The 25,587-nt window shown below is 41.8% G+C and overlaps 2 protein-coding genes across 17 annotated transcripts in view; one reads left to right on the top strand and one right to left on the bottom strand.

Moving 5' to 3' along the window:
- CCDC83 (coiled-coil domain containing 83) overlaps nucleotides 1-1,530 on the bottom strand; it is a 68,155-nt gene extending 66,625 nt beyond the window's left edge. For 2 of the 13 annotated variants that reach the window (XM_055093817.1, XM_008958451.4), the window contains exon 1: nucleotides 1,107-1,301. The gene's annotated coding sequence lies outside the window, so the exon portion shown is untranslated. Of the gene's footprint in view, nucleotides 1-642 lie in introns of all 13 variants that reach the window. The other 11 variants (XM_003832970.6, XM_055093809.1, XM_055093816.2 and 8 more) reach the window with 9 other exon arrangements.
- The window catches only part of SYTL2 (synaptotagmin like 2), a 156,320-nt gene continuing 132,017 nt past the window's right edge, over nucleotides 1,285-25,587 (top strand). For 3 of the 4 annotated variants that reach the window (XM_063608718.1, XM_055093801.2, XM_055093794.2), the window contains exon 1: nucleotides 1,285-2,400. The gene's annotated coding sequence lies outside the window, so the exon portion shown is untranslated. The remainder of the gene's footprint in view (nucleotides 2,401-25,587) is intronic. The other variant, XM_063608710.1, reaches the window with a different exon arrangement.

Genomic DNA, 25,587 nt, shown 5'->3' with positions numbered 1-25,587 from the left:
TCACAGGAATCTTTCTTTTCCTTTTTTTTTTTGGGTGGGGGGGGCTTAGATAGGGCACTTTTTCCCATCTCTTAATCACTTCCTCAACTCTCTCTCTTGCCCAGCAGAAAATTATGGGATAAGGAAGGGAGTGAGGAAACAACATGGCACTGTACAAATGTGACAAATTCATAAAAGAAACCAAGTGTTTTCTTTAGAAGAATGTTGTAGTATCCAGAGCAAGAAGTTGAAACCAATCTATGAATTGGGATATGAGGGTAAAAGACATCAATAACACACTTAGCACATATGAAGTACCTACAGGGGAAGAGCATTGCGCTGGTATTGAGAAGGATGCAAGAGTATGTGAGGTCCTCAGAAAGCATTCACTAGACTCAGAATTTGGTGAGAAGGGCACTAAGAGAAGCAAGACCGAGCTTAGTCCCAGCTCCTGCACAGAGTTGTATAACCTAGGCCAAGTCTCTGAACCTCTGACCTGTTTCCTCCTCCATCTGTCCTAGTTGCTGTCCGGGCTATGAGGCTCCAGACGCTTTGGGAAAACTGTCAAGTGATAAAGCCTCATAAGAATGAAAGGCATTCTTAGTCTACTCTGCGTCTGCTGTGTGCTAGGGGCTGTGTGAGGGCACCGTGAAGGTTACAAACCTGAATCAAATTCAGAGCCTGCCTTTCGAGAGGGCAAATAATGTATCCAGGGGTTCTACCGCAAGGCGGAGAGATGGGTTAACATTCTGATCAGATTAAAAAGGCCTGCCCTCCTTCTCATCTCCTGGGTGGAGAAGAGGAGTGGGCCTATCAGAGCCCTTCCCAGCAGCTCCTAACGGCCCAAGAACGGCGCTTCGTGGACAAGACCAGGAGGGCGCGACCCCCAGGCTGATCTCGAAGCGGCGCAAGCCCAGGCCCGTAGAGAGGGGCCCGTGGAGAGTGGAGCCCGTGGAGGGTGGTCGGGGGGAAGCTTATAAAGTCTTCAGTGTCAGACTGGAAGGAGTCGGGGGCCAAGAAAAGAGGCCAGCCAGTCTCCTGACATCCCCTCCACAGCCTGCAGGGGGCGGATACCCGGCCCTGGGCGGACAGCTCGCACTTCCTTTCAGCCCGCCGGCCAGGCCTACCGGCTCCACCGCAGCAGCTGCCGCGCCCTGCATTTCCAAGGCAACCGACGTCCTCCTCCCTACTCCCTCCCCACCCGCCCTAGTTTAGCCACGAACGGCGGGCCGAGCGCGCCATCTAGTGGCGACGCAGGGAAGGGTCCCGGCCGAGCGCCCGCGCCGCCGCCTTGGTAGCCGCAGTAGCGCTCTCCCGCCTTCCTCCGCGCGGGATTTTCGGCGTCCCTCAGCCAGCTGGTCTCAAACGCTCACGCGCTCGTTGGCTCCCTTTAGTCGCAAGCCTGGAAGTTGGTGACTGTAGACACAGGGCCCACGGGCTTTGTGCTGTGACCGTGAGCAGGTCATTTGGGTCTCAGAGTTTGTGTCTTCCGCTGTAAAATGAGACGCCTGGACTCGGTGGCGGTTTCCGCACAGTTCGGGGGACGGGGACGGGGACGGGGCCCGGTTGTCTGGTGAGGCTTCTGCGCGCCTCTGCCCCGCGGCGCTCCTTCCACAATGGCGGCTTGTCTTCTTTCTACTTTTGTGCACTAATTCTTTGGTTTTAGCTCTTAATAAGAATGGCAGATCCCTGGACTAAATGCTTACAGGACAACTTCCTGCTGTATAAGTCCTTGATTCTGTTTTTCTTCTCGCTTTCCTTTTTTGTTCGTAAACCTAAAGAAAGGAATTTAAGTCCAGCATTTCCCACTCTTGGCTTTTTGCTGTTCTTTCCTCCGAGAGAGAAAAAGAAAATCCTACACGTACAGCCTTTAAAGTTCCTCTTTCCTCTCCTGCATTATTTCTCATTATCTGCCGCAAGATAATTTTCTTTTTTTGGTACTTTGACACTGGCTTTGAACGGACAACTTTCTTTTTTTTTTTTTTTTAATGAGTGGAAATATTCATTTTATTCAGCACTTAGAAATAACAGTTCTTGATAATATTATGATTTATAATTTATACATGGTGTATTTTAATGAACTGCAGGTGTTTAAGAAGTAAGTAATATAGCAGGGCGTGGTGGCTCACGCTTGTAATTACAAATCCCTCACGCCTACAATCCCTCACGCCTGTAATCTCAGCAGTTTGGGAGGCCGAGGTGGACAGATTGCTTGCGGTAAGGAGTTTGAGACCAGCGTAGCCAACATGGCAAAACCCCATCTCTACGAAAAATTAGCCAGGCATGGTGGTGAGTGCCTGTAGTCCCAGCTACTTCGGAGGTGGAGGCCGAAGAATTGCTTGAGCCTGGAAGGCTGAGATCTCAGTGAGCCGAGACTGCCACTGCACGGGTGACAGAGCGAGCCTCTGTCTCAAAGAAAGAGTATGTACCTGGATATGTATTTTTATTTTTATTTTTTACAGCTTAACGAGATTTTTTTATTTTCCTGACTTTTCGCTTTGGAGAATTAGTCAATAGTTTAGGTCTGTCTTGTTCGTTTACTATGGGGTTTGAATTTGAGATGGGGCTGACGTCACTTTGGGGCCCTTTTCTTCTTCTTCTTTTTTTTTTTTAATTGATCATTCTTGGGTATTTCTTGCAGAGGGGGATTTGGCAGGGTCATAGGACAATAGTGGAGGGAAGGTCAGCAGATAAACAAGTGAACAAAGGTCTCTGGTTTTCCTAGGCAGAGGACCCTGCGGCCTTCCGCAGTGTTTGTGTCCCTGGGTACTTGAGATTAGGGAGTGGTGATGACTCTTAAAGAGCATGCTGCCTTCAAGCATCTGTTTAACAAAGCACATCTTGCATCGCCCTTAATCCATTTAACCCTGAGTGGACACAGCACATGTTTCAGAGAGCACAGGGTTGGGGGCAAGGTCATATATCAACAGCATCCCAAGGCAGAAGAATCTTTCTTAGTACAGAACAAAATGGAGTCTCCTATGTCTACTTTCTACACAGACACAGCAACAATCTGATTTCTCTATCTTTTCCCCACATTTCCCCCTTTTCTATTCCACAAAACCACGATCGTCATCATGGCCCGTTCTCAATGAGCTGTTGGGTACACCTCCCAGACGGGGTGGCGGCCGGGCAGAGGGGCTCCTCACTTCTCAGACGGGGCGGCCGGGCAGAGACGCTCCTCACCTCCCAGAGGGGGTCGCGGCTGGGCAGAGGCGCTCCTCACATCCCAGACGGGGCGGTGTGGCAGAGGTGCTCCCCACGTCTCAGACGATGGGCAGCCGGGCAGAGACGCTCCTCACTTCCTAGACGGCATGGCGGCCGGGAAGAGGCGCGCCTCACTTCCCAGACGGGCGGTGGGGCAGAGGTGCTCCCCACATCTCAGACGATGGGCGGCTGGGCAGAGACGCTCCTCACTTCCTAGACGGGATGGCGGCTGGGAAGAGGCGCTCCTCACTTCCCAGACTGGGCAGCCGGGCAGAGGGGCTCCTCACATCCCAGACGATGGGCGGCCAGGCAGAAACGCTCCTCACTTCCCAGACGGGGTGGCGGCCGGGCAGAGGCTGCAGTCTCGGCACTTTGGGAGGCCAAGGCAGGCGGCTGGGAGGTGGAGGTTGTAGCTAGCCGCGATCATGCCACTGCATTCCAGCCTGGGCAACATTGAGCACTGAGTGAACGAGACTCCGTCTGCAATCCCGGCACCTCGGGAGGCCGAGGCTGGCAGATCACTCGCGGTTAGGAGCTGGAGACCAGCCCAGTCAACACGCGAAACCCTGTCTCCACCAAAAAAATACGAAAACCAGTCAGGCGTGGCGGCGCGTGCCTGCAATCGCAGGCACTCGGCAGGCTGAGGCAGGAGAATCAGGCAGGGAGGTTGCAGTGAGCCGAGATGGCAGCAGTACAGTCCAGCTTCGGCTCGGCATCAGAGGGAGACCGTGGAAAGAGAGGGAGAGGGAGACCGTGGGGAGAGGGAGAGGGGGAGGGGGAGGCAGAGGCGGACAACTTTCTTTTACATCCTAGGAGCGTCTATGTCCTGGTAGTTACATTTCAGCCAATTACTTATCCTTTTGTCCCAGGAAGACAGAAATGAGGCCCCTTTAGGCTTCCCTGCTCCCTTCGTAAGTCACCTGTTTGGCATTCTTGAATTTGTTTTTTAAAAAATGGATTATCATATTTTTTTTTTCTTTTTTTTCTTTTTTTTTTAATTATACTTTAAGTTTTAGGGTACATGTGCCCATTGTGCAGGTTAGTTACATATGTATACATGTGCCATGCTGGTGCGCTGCACCCACTAACTCGTCATCTAGCATTAGGTATATCTCCCAATGCTATCCCTTCCCCCTCCCCCCTCCCCACCACAGTCCCCAGAGTGTGATATTCCCCTTCCTGTGTCCATGTGATCTCATTGTTCAATTCCCACCTATGAGTGAGAATATGCGGTGTTTGGTTTTTTGTTCTTGCGATAGTTTACTGAGAATGATGGTTTCCAGTTTCATCCATGTACCTACAAAGGACCTGAAATCATCATTTTTTATGGCTGCATAGTATTCCATGGTGTATATGTGCCACATTTTCTTGGATTATCATATTTTTTATTCATGCTGTGTTATATTAATAACGTATTAAGAACTTAAAGGAAGGGAACTGAAGCAGTTAATATTAAGCAGCTTTTGGTTAAGGGAGTTTTTCTCATCAGTAAAATATACAAAAATTAATCATTGTTAGAGATAACTTACGTGTTCCACCTCATTTTAACCTCCCTTTAGTCTGTCAGTGTTGTGTTTATTAAGTGCCAGGAATTTGCTATGATCTACACATCTGATAAATGTTCTTCTGTTAACCTGGTTTTCCCTAAAATAACATCATCAGATGGGATTGTAGGATAAAATTATTAAGAGTGCAAATTCAGGAGAAAAAGCTACCAGCAGAAAATTTTTAAAGCATGGAGATTTTTTAGTTAAATAGAAAAGCAATTTGTGATTCTTCAGCACTTTGAATTCATTCCCACATCATTTGTTTTAAATCTTAGGCCTGCTTCTATTATGAGAGCCTGGGCCCATAGTGAAAAAATGTACTTTTACCTATCATTTATATCCTGCACAGTTTTTCTTATGGTGTTTACCAGTTGGTGATCAGTGTGAAGCCAGATAAAAACCATTTGCTGAGTTTCCTCATTTGACATGGATTTTCTGTTAGCCTTGCCATGTTGAATGATGTAGAAATAGACGTAGGAAAGTATCTATAGTAGAAGAAGCCAAATATGCTGTTTGTTTTTGAAAAAACCACAAAGAACCTGTTTGAGATGAGCAATTGCTAAACAGAAGCAACTGCAGGGTCTTATTATTATTAAATCTCACAATAATTTGTAAAGACCTGAACTAGAAATGAACTTACTGCCTTTGTGAACCAGTTCAAACTTTTGATAAATCAGACATTTTACCTACAGCAGTTACTTTTGAGAAATAGAAAATTTGTGCTACAACTTCCTATCCAATAACTTTGTTTCTCACAAACTTGAAACAATTAAATAGATGCTTTGCAAAAATAAATAATCATGAACTAAAATATTCTCTTAAGAGGAAGAAAGTATATGCTACCTTTAAGAAGGAGATTGTTTTAACCCAACATCCATTGTCACGTTGCAATATTGTATTATAAAATGGGATGGTGTCTCACTGTTTATAAGGGTCATATTTTTTCACTTTAAGCCAGAGGCACATACCTGCAGTTCACTTTTTTTTCTTTATCTCTCCAAACCAAGTTTAACTTAAATAACCAGAATTCTGGCAAAAAGATACCACATCTCTTTTTTTTCCTTCTTACTTCGTCTGCCTAATTAATGTTTGAAATTACTCTTATGATCTCTTTGTTTTCTCAGATATAAGAGGAGCCCAGGACAGTAAGCTGGAGCCAGGGTTTCGTATCCCAGGAATCTGGACTATATGATTTGAATTGTGCCTGAGGGCTTTAGCATGTGACATCACAAGAGTATTTAGCAACAATGAATTGCTGCCTGCTTGCTATAGTTTTAAAATATGAACACAAAAGGACAAACATATAGACCAATAGAATATAACAAAAAATCAAGAAATATACTTGTACATATAGGATCAATTGCTTCAGACAAAAGTGTAAAAGTAACTCGATAAGCAAAGCATAATCTTTTGAACAAATGTGACTGTAACTATTGGATATCTATTTGGAAAAAAAAAATGAGGCTTCACTCAGACCAAAAACCATACAAAAAATTTAAATGAATCATAAAGGTGAAAACTATAAAATTTCTAGAATAAGACAAAAAATCTTTTTGACTTTGCATCAGCCAAGTGTTATATAGGACACAAAAAACATGATTCAAAAAAGAAAAAAAGAACTTGAACTTCATCAAATTTAAATTTAAAATATCTGCTGTTGAGGGTTTGGTTTTTTTTTTTTCTTTTTTGTTTTTTTGGTTTGTTTGTTTTTTGAGTCAGGGTCTTGTTCTGTCACCAGGCTGGAATGCAGCAGTATGGAAATGGCTCGTTGTAGCCTTGAACTCTCAAGCTTAAGTGATCCTCCTGCCTCAGCCTACCAAGTAGCTGGGACCACAGGCACGTGCCACCATGCTCAACTGATTTTTTAGTTTTTTATTTTATTTTTTGTAGAGATGCGGGTCTTGTCTTGTTGCCTAGGCTGGTCTCAAACACCCAACCTGAGGCGATTCTCCCGCCTTAGCCTCCCAAAGTGCTGGGATCTTAGGCGTGAGCCACCATGCCCAGGCTGTTCTTTAGTTTTAAGAAGATGAAAAGGCAAGCCACAGTCTGGAAGAAAACATTTGCAATACATATACCTGCCAGAAGACTGGGATCTAGAATTTATAAATAATTCCTCAAGCTCAATAGGAAAAAAACCAACTAATTACAAATGCCAAAAGATTTGAATAGATGCTCCAAAAAATAGATATATTCATGGCCAATTGGCACACGAAAAGATGCTCAATATCATTAGTTATCAGGCAAATGCAAATTGAAACCACAGTGAGATACTACTACACACCTACTAGAATGACTAACCCTAAAAGACTGACAATACCATGTGTTGGCAAGGATGTGGAGTAACTGGAACTTTCATATATTCCTGATGGAAAAACAAAATTGTGCAACCATTTTGGAAAACAGTTTAGCAGTCTTTTATAAGGTTAAACACATATACTTTATGACCCAGCAAACCCACTCTTAGATATTTATTCAAGAGAAATGAAAATGAATGTTCATAGCTGCTTATAATACTACTTAATAAAAAAAGGAATGTTGCCAGCACTTAGGAATGAAAAAAAAAAAGGGTAGGGGGAATGAACTATTGATACATGCAACAACCTGGATGGGTCTCAAAAGAATTGAGCTAAGTGAAGAAGCCAAGTGTGAAAACTATATGCTGTATCATATGAAATTCTAGAAAAGCCTGGAAGCAGATCAGTGATGGCCCTGAGCTCAGGGGCTGGGGTGTGGGATTGACTGCAAGGGGGCAGGAGAGTACTTCCGGAATAAAGGAAATGCTCCATATCTTGATTATGGTGGTGGTTACAAGGGTTTATAGATTTGTTAAAACCCATTGAACTATATATTTAAAATGGGTACATTTTATTGTATATAAATTGTACTTTAACAAAGTTAATTTTTTAAAAATGGTTTCAGGCTGGGCACGGTGGCTCATGCCTATAATCCCAGCATTTCAGGAGGCCGAGGCAGGTGGATCACCTGAGGTCAGGAGTTTGAGACCAGCCTGACCAACATAGTGACACCCCATCTCTACTGAAAATACAAAATTAGCTGGGTGTGGTGGTGCATGCCTGTAAATCCCAGCTACTTGGGAGGCTGAGGTAGGAGAATCGCTTGAACCCGAGAGGCAGAGGTTGCAGTGAGGCGAGACTGCGCCACTGCATACTCCAGCCTGGGCGACAGTGAGACTCCATCTCAAAAAAAAAAAAAAAAGGTTTCAACCTGGGCGTGGTGACTCACCTCTGTAATCCCAGCACTTTGGGAGGCTGAGGTGCCTGGATCACCTAAGGTCAGGAGTTTGAGACCAGCCTGACCAACATGGTGAAACCGCATCTCTACTAAAAATTCAAAATTAGCTGGGTGTGGTGGTGCACACCTGTAATCCCAGCTACTTGGGAAGTTGAGGCAGGAGAATCGCTTGGACCTGGAAGCAGAGGGTACAGTGAGCTGAAATTGCACCATTGTACTCCAGCCTGGGTAACAAGAGCAAAACTCTGTCTCAAAAAAACAAAACAAAATGAAACAACAACAAAATAAATAAATAAAGGTTTCATATTCTTTAACACTCCTCTCTTCAAGAGGTGGCATCTCTGTTCCCTCTCCTTGAATCTGGTGGTCTTATGACTACTGTAAGCAAGAGAATATGGAAATGACTCTGTGTTACTTCTGAGGCTAGGTTATAAAAAGTCATGCAGCTTCCCCCTGGTTCTTTTGGGATACTTGCTCTAGAGGAAGCCAGCTGCCATGTAAGAAGTCTATCTCCTATGAGACAACCATGCTGGAGAGGCCGAGTATAGGTACTGTGGTCCACCATTCTAGCTGACCCCACCTTATAACCCACAAAGTGCCAGACATGTGAACAAAGTCATCTTGGGACTGTCCCAGCTGGCCCATCCATCCGCTAAGTATAGCTGAGTTAATCTCAGTTGAAGCCACAGGAGGGAGAGATCACCAATTACTAACCTACAGGATCTGTGAGCTGTAATAAAGTGGTGGTGGTTTTATGTTATTTATTTATTTTATTATTTTTTTTTTTTGAGACAGAGTCTTGCTCTGTTGCCCAGGCTGAGTGCAGTGGCGCGATCTTGGCTCACTGCAAGCTCCACCTCCCAGGTTCACGCCATTCTCCTGCCTCAGCCTCCCAAGTAGCTGGGACTACAGGTGCCTGCCACCACGCCCGGCTAATTTGTGTGTGTGTGTGTGTGTGTGTGTGTGTGTGTGTGTATTAATAGAGACCAGGTTTCACCGTGCTAGCCAGGATGGTCTTGATCTCCTGACCTCGTGATCCGCCCACCTCGGCCTCCCAAAGTGCTGGGATTACAGGTGTGAGCCACCACGCCTGGCCTATTTTATTTTTAATTTTTTTTTTTGTAGAGACCAGGTCTCACTGTGTTGCCCAGGCTCACCTTGAACTCCTAGGCTCAAGTGATCCTCCTGCCTCAGTCTCCCAAAGTGTTGGGATTACAGGCATGACCCACTGCACCCAGCCCAGGTTGTTGTTTTAAACTAATTAGTTTTGTTAGTGTATTAGTTGTCTATTATTACACAACAAATTACTCCAAAATTTAGCAATTCAAGACAATAATAATCATTTATTATCTCCCAGTTTCTGTGGATCAGGAATTTGGGAGCAACTTCATTGGGCAGTTGTAGCTTGTTGTAACTCATGAGGTCAGATGTTGGACAGATTCTCTCTCTGCCTGAAGGAGTTCTCATTTTAGGGGAAGTGATGAGCAATCAAGTTATTCTGCAATTATAAAACAGTTGGATACTTTCCAGAAAAGGGGTAAAAGCAAGGTGCTGTGGAAAACCTAATCCAGTCTTGAGAGTCAGGGAAAATTTTCCAGAGGAATTGAGATCTAAATTAAAACTTGACAATGAGCAGGAACTTGACAATGAGCAGGAAGACTGGAGCATTGAGTGGGAGGGCCTGGGACAGAGGGCATTGCAAACACAAAGCCCTAGAGGTAAAAACGAAAATGATGAGTTTCTAATGGAGCAGAAGAGATTACCGTGGTTGGATAATAGGTTCCCAGGGATAGGAGAGAAGTGAGACAGGAGGCTGGAGAAGCAAGTAGGGACAAATCATGGTGGGTCCTCTGAGCCATACAGAAGATTACAGGCTCTGTGATGATGACAGAAGTTCACTCTGGCAAGTGTAGAGGAGGCTGGGAACAGGCAGGACAGGGTCAGGTTCCAGAATGAGTTCCACTGACCACAGTTTCAATCTTTCTTTTGCCTAAGGGTCACTCACTTGGTTCCAGTTTCTGGTCCAAGGAGCTTGTCTCAGGCTCTGCCCTTTGCAAGATTGCAGTGACTGGCAAAAAGAATGACCTCATCTCTTTGGCTCAAGTTGTCAGCTTGCCTAATCTCTGAAGTCTTCTATGACTCAGGTGAGATGCCCACCTCTACACCAGGAAGTAGTCTATGAAACTACTATTACCACACCACCAGAGAATATGTGGAGTAACACTACCTCACATCTGGAGAATGAGGCAGTATACATTCTAACTTCCATATTTTAAGAACTGTGTTTATGGAAAGGAAAATAAAATGACATTTTCAGGAATATGTACCAATATTAGCAAACCCAAGGTACTGTGCTCCATTTTTAAATAAGGGAATAATAAGGTTGTGAATTACTCCCTACACACTTCATATGGTTTTGAGGACATACTATTTTACCCTTTATACAGCACACTAGCTAAGAAAACCCACTGCTAGAAGACCACTTTCTTATTCTATGTAAATGAAATGTCTACAAAAGGCAAATTTACTGAGACAGAAATTGAGAGGCTTCAGCTAGGGCTTACACGATAGAGTCACCAACAGGGGGACTGCTTGGAGAGGAAGCTGTCCAAGTGAAGCCATCAACAGTTGAAAGGGGTATTGCAGAGAAGAATATTCTTTGACCCTGAAATTGAAAAATCCTTCTTCTATCGAATGCCCCTGACTTTGGGAACTACCCACTGAGGCATCTGGTGAGACTGAGAGATATACTTTCTGTAACCACACTTTGTTGATGCTTATTTTGTTTAAGAACATGAACTTGGGGTCAGTTCAGGGTTCTGAAGCTGCTTACTAGTTGTGTGACCTTGGATGAGTTACTCTAGCTTTCTGTGTCTCAATTTCCTGATCTATAAAATGGACATAATATTGCATACTTCTCAGGGCTGTTCTGAAGATTACTGGGTACAATTCCTGGCACATAGTAGGTTCTCAATAAATGTTAATTCTTCCTTGTAGCCTTTTAACTGTTATGTGAGACTGCTGGAAAGTAGGAGAATGTGAAACTTTTCTGTGTCACATTTCCCATGTAACCAAAGAGGGCTTTCTCCACCTAGTTGGTGTCTAAATTTGATGGGACCCAAATATGCATCTTGGACCCAGCTCCAAGCCTGCACACACACACTCAGCATCAGTTAGATGGCTCACAGTCGTACCATGCCCCAAACTTATTATCTTCCACCCCCTCCAATTTGCCCCTCCTCCTCGAGGCCATGTTCCATATTTAGTAAATGACACCAGCCTCCACTTAGCTTTTCAAACCTGAAGATTAGGAGTCGTTCTAGACTGTTATTTTATATTTTATTTTTATTTTTTGAGACAGAATCTTGCTCTGTCACCCAGGCTGGAGTGCAGTGGCATGATCTTGGCTCACTGCAACCTCTGCCTCCCAGGTTCAAGTAATTCTTCTGCCTCAGCCTCCCAAGTAACTGGGATTTCAAGAGTGTGTCAGCACACCCAATTTGTATTTTTATTACAGACAGGGTTTCACCATGTTGGCCAGGCTGGTCTTGAACTCCAGACCTCGAGTGATCTGCCCGCCTCGGCCTCCCAAAGTGCTGGGATTATAGGCATGAGCCACCATGCCTGGCCCATTTTAGGCTCTTTAATTTTCCTCACCTCCAGATCTAATCAAGCTTCAAGTTTCAGCAGTCTATTGACAGATTCCACTGGCCACAGCTGGAACTGAACACATTCTACAGTAGATTTAACCGAGTCATTAATTTTCATCCAAAAGTATTTTGGATGATATTTGTTGAGCAGCTACTATGAGCTAGGCACTATGGCAGGCTCTCTCTTCACTGCCTCCTCCCTAGTACAGGTCCCAATCTTTCCTGAGTTGACTGATGAAATAGCTTCCTACCCAGCTATCCTGAGTTCATTCCTGTCTTCACATTCTTCCACAGACCCATTCCCTTGTTTAAGACCATAAATGACTTTCCACAGATCTCTTAGGAAAGAGTTTCTGACATGGCTGATAAGGACCTCCAAGATCCAGGCCCACCCAGGTCTAGGTCAGGTCCCCTTGTTATATGCTCCAGTTGGGTTCCCCCAAAAACACCCTTATATGGGGGTTTTAGTGCAAGTAGTTTATTAGGGAGGGAGTCTTAGAAAGCTATGGTAGGAAAATGGGGAGATGAGGGAGGAAGAAAAGCCAATTCAGGATACGTTAACAAACAAGTTATTGGGAGATGGGTAACTGGGGCTTGGTTTCACTGAGAACCCTGGGAGACAGGAGAAAATACGCTCAGAATTGTCTTACCCAAAGGGTGAGGAAGCTGGGTGGTTAACTCTCATTTATCGTCAGTTGAGGATGGTCCTGAGGGCATTGATTCCCCGGCCCCAATAGCCTACAGGGGCTAACCATGCCCCTACCCACTGCAGGTCAGAGAAGTCCTCACTCAGGACTGAGTATTGAGGTGCTTACAAGAAGAAGCTAAGGGCTTGCCTGGTGAATGCTGAGGGGATATGGGCAGCCACTAGAGTGACCACAGCTTTCAGAATGCACTTGACCTCCCCTTTGTAGCTCTCCTTACCCTTGAAATGAACTCATTCAGTGTCAGTCTTTCAAGCTAATCTCTTAACTCTGTAAGGGTGTAGACCGTGTCTCTCTGCTTCACCATTATACCACCAGTGCCTAGCACAGGGGCTGACATGTAAAAGGTGCTCAGAGATATTTAGCGAATGTTTGGATAAATGAATAAATGGTTATTCTTTCCAGAAAGTAAACCAGGCATGCCATACTGTGAGAATGCCAGAAAGTAGTACCTGACAAATAAGTTACACCTGTGTAATAAAACCTCTATGTTATTGTGACATCTGAATTCACATAAATCACTTGATTTTTTAAAATTTAACTTTTATTTTAAGTTCGGGGGTACATGTGCAGGTTTGTTATATAGGTAAACTTGTGTCATGGGGATTTGTTGTACAGATTATTCTGTCACCCAGGTACCAAGCCTAGTACCCATTAGTTATTTTTCCTCATCCTCTCCCTCTTCCCACCCTCCATACTCTGATAGGCTCCAGTGTGTCTTGTTCCCCTTTATGTGTCCATGTGTTCTCATCATTTAGCTCCCACTTATAAATGAGAACATGTGCTATTTGGTTTTCTGTTCCTCCATTAGTTTGCTAAGGATAATGGCCTCCAGCTCCATCCATGTCCCTGCAAAGGACAAGATCTTGTTCTTCCTTATGGCTGCGTAGTATTCCATGGTGTATGTGTGCCATGTTTTCTTTATCCAGTCTACCATTGATGGTAATTTAGGTTGATTCCATGTCTTTGCCATTGTGAATAGTGCTGCAATGAACATACGCGTGCATGTGTCTTTGTAATAGGACGATTATATTCCTTTGAGTATATACCCAGTAATGGGTTTGCTGGGTTGAATGGTATTTCTGTTTTTAGGTCTTTGAGGAATTGCCACACTGTCTTCCACAATGGTTGAACTAGTGTATACTCCCACCAACCTTGTATAATCATTCCTTTTTCTCTGTAACCTCACTAGCATCTATTTTTTGACTTTTTAGTAACAGCCATTCTGACTGATGTGAGATGATATCTCATTGTGGTTTTGATTTGCAGATCAGTGATGTTGAGCTTTTTTTCATGTTTATTGGCCACATGCCTGTCTTCTTTTGAGAAGTGTCTGTTCATCTCATTTGCCCACTTTCTAATGGAGTTGTTTTTTGCTTGTAAATTTGTTAAAGTTCCTTATAGATGCTGGATATTAAACCTTTGTCAGATGCATAGTTTGAAAATATTTTCTCCCATTCCTTAGCTGGTCTGTTTACTCTGTTGATGGTTTCTTTTGCTGTGCAGAAGCTCAATTTTTGTTTTATTGCAATTGCTTTTGGTGTCTTCATCTTGAAATCATTGCCTGTGCCTATGTCCAGAATGGTATTGCCTGGGTTGCCTTCCAGGGTTTTTATAGTTTTGGGTTTTACCTTTAAGTTTTTAATCCATCTTGAGTTAATTTTGATGTTAGGAAGGGGTCCAGTTTCAATCTGCATATGGCTAGCCAGTTTTCCCAGCACCACTTATTGAATAGGGAGTTTTTCCCCATTGTTGGTTATTGTCACCTTTGTTACAGAACAGGTATTTGTAGGTGTGTGGCCTTATTTCTGAGCTCTCTATTCTGTTCCATTGGTCTATGTGTCTGTTTCTGTACCAGTACCATGCTGTTTTGGTAGCCCTGTAGTATAGTTTGAAGTTGGATAGCAGATCTCTGATATTTTTTGACAATACCCAGTTGAGCGCAAGCCCTCAAACTATGAAACTACTACAAGAAAACATTGGGGAAAATCTCCAGAACATTGGACTGGGCAATGCTTTCTTGAGTAATACCCCACAAGCACAGGCAAGCAAAGCAAAGACAGACAAATGGGATCACATCAAGTTAAAAAGCTTTTGCACAACAAAGAATACAATCAATAAAGTGAAGAGATAATCTACAGAATGGGCGAAGATATTTGCAAACTACCCATCTGACAAGGGATTAATAACCAGAATATGTAAGGACCTCAGGTGACTCTATAGGAAAAAAAATCTAATAATCTGATAAGAAATGGGGAAAAGATTTGAATAGACATTTCTTGAAAGAAGACATACAAATGGCAAACAGGCATATAGAAAGGTGCTCAACATCATTGATCATCAGAGAAATGCAAATCAAAACTATAATGAGATATCATCATCTTACCCTGTTAAAATGGTTTATATCCAAAAGACAGGCAACAACAAATAGTGGCGAGGATGTGGAGAAATGGGAATCCTTGTACACTGTTGCTGGGAATGTAAATTAGTACAACCACTATGGAGAACAGTTTGGAGGTTCCTCAAAAAGCTAAAAATAGAGCTACCATATGATCTAGCAATTCCACTGCTGGGTATATACTCAAAAGAAAGGAAATCAGTATATTGACGAGATATGTACACTCTTATGTTTACTGCAGCACTGTTTACAATAGCTAAGATTTGGAAGCAACCTAAGTGTCCACCATCAGATGAATGGATAAAGAGAATGTAACATATATACACAATGGAGTACTATTTAATCACGAATGAGATTCAGTCATTTGCAGCAACATGGATGAAACTGAATATCATTATGTTAAGTGAAATAAGCCAGGAACAGAAAGACAAACATTCCATGTTCTCACTTATTTGTGGGGTCTAGAAATGAAAACAATTGAACTCATGAGAGTTCAACCATCCCCACCTCCCCTCAGTCCCCTATACCCTTCCCATCCTCTGGTAACTATCCTTCAGATGGGCTTCAGATGTGCTGCTGGGAGGTGGGGATGGTGAAATTGAGAAAGCCTGGTTTGGAAAAGATCTATTACAAAAGGATGAATATCACTGTGGGATAGCAGACAGTAAAGTGTTCCATCATAGTTAGAAAGAGTGAATAAGACTTGCTATTTGATAGCAAAACAGGGTGACTACAGTCAATAATAACTTAATTGTACATTTGAAAAAAATCAAGAATGCAAGTTCCTATAGCTGTTTAAGTTTAAAAAGGAGGTAAAGTGGCATTTATTTTTGTATGTTCATGGGATAACTCATGAATATCCCCCATGTACATCATATGACTTTCTCTGAAACTAATAAACTTTGTGCTTCCCTTAAATTTTTAAATTTAAAAAGGCCAAACACAGTGGTGGGCATCTATAGTCTTAGTATTCTAGAGGATGAGGAGGATCCTTTGAGCACAGGAATTTGAGGCCAGCCTTGGCAACATAGTGAGATCCTGTCTCTAAAAGTAAGTAAATAAACAAATAAAAACTTGCTTTTAAATGTTCTACATCTTGATTGTGCTGTTGGTTTCATGAGTGTATACATATGTGAAAACTCATATGACTATTATATATGTGGAGATATCTTTGCTGATATAATTTGGATATTTATCCCCATCCAAATCTCATGTTTAATTGTAATCCCCAGTGCTGGAGATGAGCCCTGGTGGGAGGTGTTTGGGTCACAGGGGTGGATCCCTCATGGCTTGGTGCTGTCTTTGCTATAGTGAGTTCTCTTGAGATCTGGTTATTTAAAAGTGCGTGGCACCTCCCCTGGCACTCTCTCTCACTTGTTCCTGCTTTCACCGTGTGAGATACCTGCTTCCCATTTGCCTTCTGCTGGGTTTGGAAGCTTCCTGAGGCTTCCCTAGAGGCCAAGCAGATGCTGGCACCATGATTCCTGTAAGGCCTGCAGCATTGTAAGCCAATTCAACCTCTTTTCTTTATAAATTACCCAGTCTCAGGCATTTCTTTATAGCAAAGCAAGAACGTCCTAATACATACACCTATGTCTATGTCTACATCCATATCTATGTTTATATCTCCAGAGAAAATACCTTTGTGTAACGCAAATATGGATACATACTATCTCCCAAGAAATAATATATTTCCTGCTGGTATCACAAGAATTTTTTTCTCATCACAAATTCTTGTCCCAATGCTTATATTTGAGGGGGAAATACAGTATTACTTTTCATTATCACTTATTTTTGACACAGAGGTTTGTCAGAGGTTGACAGGTTTTAATAACTGTAACCCAGAACCACTAAAGGCTAAACAGTGGTTCTTAAACAGAGTGATTTTGTTCCCCCGGAGACATCTGGCTGTGCCTGAAGACATTTTAAATTGTCGTGACTGGGGAAGGGGTGCTACCAGCATAAATAAATAAAAACTTGCTTTTAAACGTTCTATAACATTTGTGAGTATAATTAGTGGGTAGAGGCCAGGGATGCTGCTAACCATCCTGCAGTGTACAGGATGCCCCCAACAATTGGCCTGAATTTCAACAGTACTGAGATTGAGAAAGCGTGGTTTGGAAAAGACCAGTTACAGAAGGGTTAATATCATTGTGGGATTGCAGAAAGTAAAGTGCTCCATCATTTTTCACCTATTCTTCATATGCTCTTATAAATAATCAAGAGGCTCCATTCTGAGGGAGGACTAGTCATTATAATGTGTGTTCCTCCAGGGTAGAAATCAGATTTGGAGTCATAGCAGTAGCCAGAGGCCCTGGTTCTGCAGTCACTAGGGCTTAATTCTGTTGTCAGCAATCATCAGGAGAGTAACTCCATCATATGGCTTCCCAGCCTCATCATTTTGACTTAAAAAGGATGTATTCAGAAAAATAGGGGGAAGTATATTCTTCTGCTAGGGCAGCCATAACAAAATACCACAGACTGGATATAAACAGTAGAAAGTGGTCCAGATTAAGGTGCCATCAGGGTTGGGTTTTCTTCCTGACTTGGGGAGGGCTTTCTTCCTGACTTACAGATGGCTGCCTCCTTACTGTGTCCTCACATTGCCTTTCTTCTGTTCACATGGAGAAAGAGAGAGATCCCTGCTAGGTCTTCCTCTTCTTATGAAGATAGCAGTTCTACTGAATTGGGCCACACTCTTATACCCTTCATTACCTTAATTGCCTCCATGAAGGCCCTGCCTCAAAATACAATCACATTGTGGGTTAGGGCTTCAACATATGAATTTGGGAGGATACACTTCTGTCTCTAAGAGGAGCATTACAAATAAGTGTGGGATATAATGATGACTGAATTTGGAGCCTGATTCTGTAAATGGAATGTTAGAAAAAGGGTGCATATTGATTGCTTGAGGAGAACATTTGGAATTTTCTCTCCTCACTACTTTTTGGGTTAATTACAGAAAGGAGCAAAGGGTTGAAACCAAAACATAATAAACAACTTTTGTAACAGTGAAGCCATGGAATGGGGTGGAGAAATAGTCATTTCTGAGGGTTAAAAATGCCAGAAGGAATATATGTCTATGTATCTAAATTCTAAATTACCTTGTCTATCTATTAGTCATCTATCTATGTATCTGTGTGTGTGTGTGTGTGTGTGTGTGTGTGTGTGTGTGTGTGTGTGTATGCACATTTCCAAACAGATCTAAGGTCACATTATTACTTTGGAGGCATAAAGTATACTAAGTATAACAAAGTTTGTAAGAAAATATAATATGTAATATATTTCATATTTATTAGCTAGAAATATGTTTTCTTTCAATTACTAAGTAATTATTTTTTACTTCTCAACATATCTCTTTGTTATATCATATGTGTCAAGAGCCATCATGCATATCTACCCTGAGAAACTCTGGGATGTTAGAGGCCTGTTTGTCAGAGGGCCCTGGGGCTTTGGGAGAAATGGTAGAAGGGGGCATTTAGGGTTGATTACCATTATTCTTAATATATTATTATTATTATCATGATAATTTTATATACCTCATAGTGCCACACGTATATACATGTATGAGACTATAAGATTAGAGATTTCCAGTTAAACATGGCAGAGTTTATTTCCTCTTCCTACTGAAACCTCACTAAATGTATACATGTGTGGTGGGGTTGGGTAGGTGTGGGGTGTGGTGTAAATCCAAAAAGACAGAGAATTGGAAAGGAGACATCAGCAAATGGGAAATTTCAGAAAAAAAAATTTGGAAGGTAGAAAATTAGTAGAGGAGAGAAACAATGATTTTGAGCAGAAGAGGTTACTATGTGAGAACCTATAGAGAACACAGGACTTAAAGTGGTACCAATACCATGGAAGATAAGTGAGGTGCAGGGATTAGTTATATGTTTGTTTGGAGCTATTAGCACCAAAGGACCTCTTCCCCATCTCTTGATGCTATGCAGCTACCCTCCGCAGGTGACAAAAGACAAGTTCTCTGGAGACAATGAACCAGAGAGAGCCCAGACAGACTCAGGGATGCCACACATGTAGGGGTGAGGTGGAATTGAATTTATGGCAAGAGGCTGAAACATGCTGATTATGGGAAAATTCGAGTAATGAACAGTGAGAACCTCAGCCTTCTTTCTCAAACCTTGTCCCAGAAAGACCCTACTACCAAATAGCAACTAGACATATGCTGCCCTCCCCTGCAGGCAGGAGATTGGAGGCTTTTTCTCAAGAGAAAACACGGCTACATACTGACATTTGAAGCCTCCAATACAAGAAAGCAGTGAAGGAAATCCCATTATGATAGTTGTGCAGTAGATCGAGACAGTAATCACCCCAACTGGAGCAGGAGAGTTGGAGGGTTCTGAGAGGGATATTGCCAGGAAAACAATGGAGTAGAAAGATTATTGGATATATCTGAGTATTTGGACAATAATAATAGGACCTTGACAGGCCCAAATAAGCATTTGTATAGATTCACATAAAACTGTGCAACTGAAAATAGCAAGGCAAGTATTAACACTTGGAAAAATAAAAAGTTGTTCAAGAAAGGAAAAATAATCATAGTATACTACCTGGCTCAACACTGCATAATATTTGTATGCATTTTTGTTATATAAATAGTGACTAATGATTTAACCAAAAATTGGGAGGCTAGAGGATGGAGTAAGTGAAGTTAGAAGTTGTTGGATAACTTAATTCTCATCTACCATAATGAGAAATTAATTTAGTTTTTGTTAAAAGTGATATTTCAAATTAGTGAGAAAGAATGGTATATTTAATAAGCAGTGCTGGAATTTCCAAATGGAATCTATTAAAAATAAAAATTAGACCCTTATCTTAATATAAAACCCATATTTAAATAATTAAAGTACAGATATTCCTCAACTTATGATGGTGTTATGTCTTAATAAACCCATCATAAGTTGAAAATGTTATAAGCCAAAAATGCATTTAAGGGCTGGGTATGGTGGCTCAGTCCTGTAATCCCAGCACTTTGTAAGGCCGAAGTGGGAGGACTGCTTGCAGCCAGGAGTTGAAGACCAGCCTGGTCAGCATAGTGACATCCAGTCTCTACAAAAATTTTAAAAAGTAGCCAGGCATGGTGGTGTGTACCTGTAGTCCTAGCTACTTGGGGTGCTGAGGTGAGAGGATCACTTGAGCCCAGGAGTTTGAGGTTATGGTGAGCTATGATTGTGCCACTACATTCCAACCTGGGTGACAGAGAAAGACCCTGTCTCAAAAAAGAAAAAAAAAGAAAAAGAAAAGCATTTAATATGCTTTTCTGAACATCATGCTTAATCTATCCTGCCTTAAATGTCCTCAGAACACTTCAGTGACTCTCTTCATCACTGGCTGTAAAGTTACTGTTTTTGGGAACTTTGTCAACAACTTTCACTGCTATATGTCTAACATCTAACGTAGGGCCTGGTGCATATTTGTTGAATGAATACAAAAATTAATTAATAGTTTGGGAAATATTACCATGGAACAAACTTAGTTCCTAGCTCTGCAATGTTCTTGCTATGTAAACATGTCTAAATTATTTAATGTCTCAAAGTCTTGTTCATTTATAAAATAGAATTAGTAATACCCACCTCATATGGTTGTTATGAGGGTAACAAATGATGTACCCAAAGACTGACATAATGGAGCCTGGCAATGATAGATGCCCAATAAGTGGTAGCTTTTATTATTGTTTGCCAGATATGCCTCCTAAGTTCTGCAGAGTTGTGCCAACCAGTTTTTTGCACATATGCAATTTCAGCATACTCCTGTAGCATTTCAAATACAGAATAAAGAACTTTCAGCCCTTGATGAGTCACTATATAAAGATAATAATTAATGAATTATTCCAGAAATTGTCATTTAAAAGTGATACAGACTTAAAACTAGGTAAAATTTACTTTTTAAAAATAAGCCAGCATGATGGTTTCATGGATGTATACCTATGTCAAAATTTATTAAGTTGTACATTTTAAGTATGTGCAGCTTATTATGTGTAGCTTCCAAGTTTGTTGCTTATGTTTAGCTTATTTCTTATCACTCCTGAGTTTTTTGTTGTGGTCAAATCTGTCCATCATTTTCCTTTATGGCTTTTGCAGTTAGTGTCTTGATATGCAAACAATTGTACACATTTAATGTATATATCTTTATGAGTTTGGACATATGCATACCCTACAATACTATCGCCACAACCAAAGTACTAAACGTATCCGTCACCTCCAGAATTTTTCTTGTGTTTTTAAAAATCCGTTTTTTTAAATAAGAAAAATATTAAGCCATCATCATGTATAATGAACTATGTGAATTAGTTCTACTATTTAGGAGCAAGTTTGATCATTTAATTTTTTTTTAACCAAAAGGATCTATTTCCATTATTTGGCTTCAACTTGAGGACAGTTTAATTGTTTTTCAGGTGGGTTTTTCTCTTTGAGATTTGCTCTGCAGTTTGACCATCACTGCTGAAACTCCACTCCTCAAATGTAAATATTTGCTGAAGGTTAATCTTGCTCTGATAGTACAAAAGCAAACTTTCTACATTTCAAAGTTGGCAGGTGCTTTTCACAGTGGTGCCCTGAAAAATCTGCATAATGCCAGTTTCTTTTAAAGCTAGTATCCTTCATAGATCTGATACTGGTGAACTTGAGCCTTTTTCTGAAGAGTGACTACTTAAGCACACAATTGATGAATTATGAGTATCCACACATGACTCAATAGTCTGTATTTCTGCTATTGTTAAGGCAGCAACAATCTTTATTATTTATTTATTAACACCCATTGAATACACTCCACTTGGGTTAGCCAGCCCAAAGACCCATGAATAAAACCCCAGGGCGTAGAACTGAAAGTTGATCAAGAGCAGGTGCTGCTTCCATGAATCTGGCGAAGAATTTTGAGATATAGTGGCCTAGTTTTTCTTGCCCCCAAAGCTGACCCTAATGCAAGAACTTGGGATGTAGGTAGTTTTTTAAGGAAGTGACCCCAGGAAGCATAAATCAGGAAGTGGGGGAAGTGGAGAGGGAAGGGAGAAATGTTAATTTAAAAATGTGTTAATGAGTAAGTTTCTGCTGCAGGAAACTGGGGTCCATCTCACTAGGGATGCTGTAAGGACGCTGAAGGACGAAGCTCCAAAATTGTCCCACCACGGGATAGAGAAGCTAGAGTATTTATCCACATATGCCTATCTTCATTGTTTGAAATATATCCCTGAGAATTAGGGGCATCTGTCCCTTTCTCCCACCCCTTTGTGGGCTGAGCAAACTCTTGTGAGCTGAAGAAAGTCCTAGACAAAGACACAAAGAGACATCAGCCATTGAGATAGAGCTGCAGGTAAACTCAGAGGTTGGACAAGGGGATATGTCTGGAGCATAAACACCACATGCTGCATGGAAGGTTTAGGATCTTTGATGTGACAGATTATCAATGCAAGGTGTCAATGAATGTGTAGTGGCATGGTTAAAGCAATGGGTTTATAAACTCTGAAGGAGTCCTTCACCATTTTTTTCTCAGAATGAAAATTGATGAAGTGCACAATTGGCTAGTCAACTCAGTTGTTTGGTATCCAGTAGACCATTGGTTTTCAAAGCATGGTCTCCAGTCCTGCAACATCAGCATTACTTAAAATTAGTTAGGAATGAAATGAATAGGGGCCCACCACAGCCCTATTGACTCAGAAACTCTGGAGTGGTACTCAAAAATCTGTGCCAAGCCCTCCAAGAAATCTTGATACACACTGAAGTTTGAGAACGATTGATATAGACAAAACACTGTACTGTGAGACGTAACTTTATCCCAACCACAGGGTAGTTAACTGTGTATAAAGAGAACTGTTTGGTTTCTGGTCTTAGTTGGGTGTGAATATGGACAAATTAGTTGACATTTAGAAATTGTTTCCAATCTGTAAAATGAGAAGTTTGGATTAGTGTACTGCTGCTTCAAAGTTTTTTAAAGAAGTGGAATACCTACCTTCTTCCAAAGAAATTTTACTTGAAACGTCAACCCTTATATACTAAAATGTCGGTATACAAGACATATAAAAACAGAGCTCCAGCATCATTAATCATCAGAGAAATGCAAATCAAAACTACAATGAGATACCATAGTACACCAGTCAGAATGGCAATTATTAAAAAATAACAGATGCTGGGGCGGCTGTGGAGAAAAGGAAACACTTATACACTGTTAGTGGGAATGCAAACCAGTTCAGCCACTGTGGAAAGCAGTTGAGAGGTTTCTCAAAGAACTTAAAATAGAACTACCATTTGACCCAGCAATCCCACTACTGGGTGTATACCCAAAGGAAAGTGATTCATTCTATCAAAAAGACATGTGAACTTGTATGCTCATTTCAACACTACTCACAATAGCAAAGACATGGAATCAACCTATGTGCCCATCGACAGTGGATTGGATAAAGCAAATGTGGTACATATACACCATGGAATACTACACAGCCATAAAAAAGAACAAAATCATGTCCTTTGCAGCAACATGGATGGACCTGGAGACCATTAGCCTAAGAACTGCATGCTATCACTTATAAGTGGGAGCTAAATATTGAATACACATAAACATAAAGATGGGAACAATAGACACTCAGGACTACCAGATGAGGGAGGGAGCAGGGCATGGGCTTAAACACCACCTATTTGGTACTACGCTTACTAACTGGTGACCGGATCATTTGTACCTCAAACTTCAGCGTCACATAATATACCCCCATAACAAACCTGCACATTTACCCCTTAATCTATAATAAAAGTTGAAACTATAAAACAAACAAAACAAAAAAAAACCAGAGCTCTTTTTTGGGTATGGTGGCCCAGTATCCTGTCTTCTTACCTTCCCTAAGGTGGCTTCCCAAGCACCACTATGGATCTTCAGGGTTTCAAGAAGTATAGTTTGAGAGCTACTGCGCTAGAAGACCAGGGTCCTACTGCAATATGATCTGAGACAGCAGGCAGATTTAACCACTATTTACTTGATGATGACATTAACATAGACCTGGGATCATAAACCTTGGGTTCAAGGCCTTGGCTGTACCCCTACTAGGAGGACAACCATGGACAAATCATGTAGTCTCTGTGGCCTTAGCATCCTCATTTATTAAATGGCATTGACTCTGATTCTTGTCAAACCTGTCTTAGAGGGCTGTTGAGAGGATCAAATGAAATCATGCATGTGATTATAGTTTATAAATTGCTAAGTCTTGTTTAGTTGAAAGGGATTATTGTGGGAGAAATTATCCTTCCAGGTAGTTTTCCTTTGTAACCGGTGCCAAAGATAGGTAGAGATAGACAGAGAATGTAAATAGTTAAATGGTCTGTAGTTTCTGCCTTATCTTAGAGGGATGCAAATATAATTTTCCTTTTTAATTAAAAACCTGTTTACTATGATGAGTCACTTAAGCAGAGACTTGAGTTAACTGGTTGAATCATTCTACAAAGCTTGTAAAAGTAATGTTTGAGTAATACTATCTAAAGAGATCATTTTTCTTAACCATTTACTGCCTACATACTAATAATTCGAACATATTTTGGAATGTGTTGACCTTAGTGTTTGCAGCTGCTTGCATATGCAGAAAAAATTTAGTATAACATTAATTCATATTTATTTAGTTTATTTTTCTGTCAGATAAGTCTTCTGGGAGTGACTCATTCATCCACCACAGAGATGCCTGAGAAATACCAAACAGCATGTTTTATGGCTGTATTTTGCCATCAGGGAAGTTATAAATAATTCCTTGTGGAACGTTTAGAAGACAATCTAGTAGGAACGCCAAACGTAGTCACTACAGTTAGCTAGTAGTCAGGTTGAAGACCTATTTATTTCCAAACCCTCAGGATGGCAGAGGGTTAAGATAATGTCTGAAAACTGTCATCCTAAGAAACAGATATTTTCCAGTAACTCTCAATGGCCACACTGAGGTTGCCTGGACCTAGCAACTTTTTGTGAGTGTGTTTCACTTTGCATTTGCTAAACACATTCTTATCACTACCTAGATCTTCAACCTAACACTGTTGTACTCCAGTCAAAACTCTCTGAGTGGGAATCAACACAGACTTGACAAGGATTTTCTTATGACTACCCCATATCTGGGTGGAGGGGCTGTCAACATTTCTGAACCTTGGAGCTAGCTAGGAGACATGGAACAAGCTTCCTGTAAGTGTGCTCATTCACTCATTCAAAAAAGAGACAGATACCCAGAACTTACTATTTATAAGGCACTGTGCTGGCCACAGTGGACAAAACAGGCCTTTGCTAAGATCCATAGGATATGGAGGAGTTGGCAGGCAGGAATTAGGGGTGGGGAGACAAAGAAGCATGGAGGGGAGCAGAGAGTGCTTCCAGGAGAGAGAACAGCCCCTGGAAAGGCCCAGAAAAGAATGAATGGCATATTGTGAAGACTGAAGAGAGACCACAATAGATAAAGTACAGGGAGCCATAGGGGTAGTGAGGTGAGCTGGTGCCAGATGCTGGAGGACCTTGTCATCATGGGGTCCCTTTTCCTCATTTCTTTAAAGCTAGGACCGGTGCAGAGCAGTGCTTCCCAACTGCTCCATGGAATCCAGCGGGGTCCACCTAGGGGCCTCAGAGGGCCTTGGGGAATAGAGGTGGGAGGGGAATGGCTCTGGGATCCAACTTCTGCCTCAGTAACAACAGCATTGCTAATATCCATTTCAAATGTTGGGGATCTGAGTAAGATCACATTGGAAGACAGGGCTCCATGGATTAAAAAAATGATTGAAAGCCACCAGGTCCCCTCTGGCTCTGACATCCTTGGATAATAGTATTCCATGCTGATCTCCCTGAGACTATGCTTTCTGGGTTACTGGGTCCTTCGGCTTATTATC

The sequence above is a fragment of the Pan paniscus genome, chromosome 9 (assembly GCF_029289425.2).
Source record: "Pan paniscus chromosome 9, NHGRI_mPanPan1-v2.0_pri, whole genome shotgun sequence".
Taxonomy (NCBI): domain Eukaryota; kingdom Metazoa; phylum Chordata; class Mammalia; order Primates; family Hominidae; genus Pan; species Pan paniscus.
Note: the sequence above shows the minus strand (reverse complement) of the source record. Positions and strands in the feature narration are given on the sequence as shown.